We start from the raw sequence: 2994 nt of genomic DNA, 5'->3' as shown, positions 1-2994 counted from the left end.
CCCTCCCTCCCTCCCTCCCTCCCGGGGTCCCCTCCGCGGCCGAGACGGGAGGGAAGGAGAAGCGGGGCAGGGTCTTCCCTGCAGCCGAGGTTGGGGGACCGCCTGGGGGAGGAACGGGTAGAAGCCCCGAGCGGATCCCTTTTGGATCCCGAAGATCTCCAACTCCAGCGGCGCAGGAGCCCAGGAGAGAACAGACGGGGGGAGGGGGGGCAAAGAAGAGTCCACCCAGGGCTAGGGTTGCCAGGTGTCCACTATTTGAGTGGACAGTCCACTTTTTTCACATGTTCACTATTTTTTTTCACAAAATAGTGGACATTTTTTTTTATTCAAAAGCTTTATGATGAAATGGTACGTAATCTAAAGCTGTACAGTCTATTTTTTTTACTACTTAACCCTTCCCCCCCCCGCTTGTCCGCTATTTTTTGGAAGCAGACCTGGCAACCCTACCCAGGGCCCCCCCACCGCCCCCTCTGCCTTCCCCTCCCTTCTGCCCAGAATCGGAGAGGCGCTGGGGATAATGTGTCTCTGCTTCCCTCCCAAGAATAAAAACACTTGAGCCACTGCTGGTCTTCGGGGTGTCCCTTTTCACACAGTGACTTATAAACTGTTTGTAGGGCCCTGAGGGGACCCCCCTTCTCTACCCCACCCCTCCCTTGACACTTAATGTTGATTTGGGCCTCTTAAGGATATCTGAACTTTTGAATCTATATTAAGCTTATTTGGACTGTTCACAAGCTCCACCCATTATCAAATGTAACCTTTAACTGCCTTTGGCTCACCTGCCTGGAGGCTGCAGAGTTTTTGGATCACAACTCCCATCAAGTCCAGCTGGCAAGACATTATGGGAGTAGAAACCCAGCCTAACTCACATCTGGAGGATTCTATTTAGTGAATGCTAGCAAGACTCCTTGTGCCAAGACAATTACTGGACCCACAACCCAAGAAACACAACGTTAAGCTGATGTGTGTGGAATGTAATTTTATTTACTCTGCAGTCCGAAATATTTCTCTCTCTGAGATACAAAAACAATGAGGAGCATTTAGAGCAGCACCCGGGTTTAAGAAACTGGAAAGCAAAGCAGGAGTTAAGCAGGTCAGTCCAATGAGACCCAGGAGACCCCCTCTGGCCACCTGGCCTCAGCTGCTGTCCTCCAGATGTTTGGGACTTCAACTCCCTCAACATCTGCAGATCACCAGATTGGGAAAGGCCCTTCTGGGACATAACCGGCCACAATCAATTGGTGGCTGCAACTGATCCTTGTTCTGGCTGTTTGGGATCAATACTTTGAGTGCTTGGCAAGCTGTTGGCAGCTACCACTGGTTGGCAAGCGCCCACCTTTACGTGACTGCCATTTGCAAACTTTTATGCTGGCTTCCCCAAAAAGTCAAAGGGGAAGCTGGCATGGAAGACTTCAAGTCACCGGGTAAGTATCTTCCACTCACATCCCCTCCCCTAACTCCTCTGCACTCGTGCTGTGCCAGTGTCAACGCTGCAAACATTGGATGTTTTTTGCTTTGACTTTATATTGTCAAAGCAAAAAACATCCAATGTTTGCAGCGTTGACAGCCAGCCACTTGTGAAGTCCCAATTGCCTACATCCTGACCCACATGACCCTCGCTCTCCCATGTCCTCTCCCGGTCCTGTCACTCCTCTCCTGCCATGCCACGCCTCTTGTGTACCCCTTGCTCTCTCGCTCACCCACCCATGCCACGCCGCTTGCACACCCTTCCTGACCCTCTCCCATAACCTGGCACGCTCTTTGCGCCCTCTCACACAGCTCAGGAGATGCTTTGCTGCTGTGGACCTGGGACTCACAACTTCCTGCCAGTTTCCCCACTGACTCTGTGGGGAGCCTGCAGGAAGTCGCCTCGTCAAATGACTGTGGGATTCAATTAATGACAGCAACCAGGACTGTAGGGATTGTCATCACTGTTCAGGTTTATGACGGCATCGTTTAACGATGGAAACTCCAGTCCCAAATGCTGCCGTAAGTGGAACACAGGCTGTGGCTTCTTTTCCCGCCAGCAAGCGTGAAGATCAAGCCAAAGGAAGAATAACGAAATAATTAAAGAAGAATATTCCATTTATCAAACACTGACAAGAATTTTAAAATAACATTTTAAAATATTCTTAGAGTTCCTGAACATCTGAGCAGTTTCCATCCGCTTTGTCTTTCTTTGCTAGAAATACAGGAGAGTGGCAAGAACTTTGCTTTCAACGTTTTTTATTTTCAACTAGACAATTTGTCACGAATGAAGGTGAATATACATTCTATACGTGTCCATATATGATAGTTAATGACCTAAAAGCCAGCCACCAACACACCCCAATCCACATCCCAAAAGCCAAAACGTTATGTAACCTCTTTATGGGCGCTTGGCAACCAGATGTCTTTTAAGACCACTTGCGTGATCCTGCAGCTGTGGGATCCCACTTTTTCTTTTTCTGCTAATTCCTGGCATTCGTTTTGCCACTTTTTAATCAAAAAACACACATTTGGAGGAATGGCTTTATGTTTAGGACTACAGCGACTTGATTAATGACCAGATCCATTGGCATCCTTCGGTCTCGAGAGACTATGGTATTTGGGACTTTGTCATGCCAGGTGATGCCGAGAATACATCATAGGCCGTGTATATGAAAAGTGTTCAGCTTTCTCTCCTCCTGTGCGTTAAGAGTCCAAGACTCACTGCGGTACAAGAGTGTGCTCAAGATGCAGGCTCTATAGAAATGGATCTTTGTATGTTCTGTCAATTTCTTATTAAGCCACATTCTCTTTGTAAGTCTGGAAAATGTGGCCCCTTTACCAATACGTTTATTCAGCTCAGTATCTAAAGAGAGAGCGTCTGAGATAGTTGAGCCGAGGTACACAAAGTCATGGACAACTTCCAGTTCCTGTGCAGAGATTGTAATACAGGGAGGTGGATCCACATCCTGACCCATGACTTGTGTCTTTCTCAGGCTGATTGTTAGACCAAAGTCTTGGCAGGCC

This window comes from Protobothrops mucrosquamatus, unplaced genomic scaffold, assembly GCF_001527695.2.
Source record: "Protobothrops mucrosquamatus isolate PMUCROS unplaced genomic scaffold, P.Mucros_1.0 scaffold4018, whole genome shotgun sequence".
In the NCBI taxonomy this organism is placed as follows: Eukaryota; Metazoa; Chordata; class Lepidosauria; order Squamata; family Viperidae; genus Protobothrops; species Protobothrops mucrosquamatus.
The sequence above is the reverse complement of the archived record's forward strand: the minus strand, read 5'-3'. Positions refer to the sequence as shown.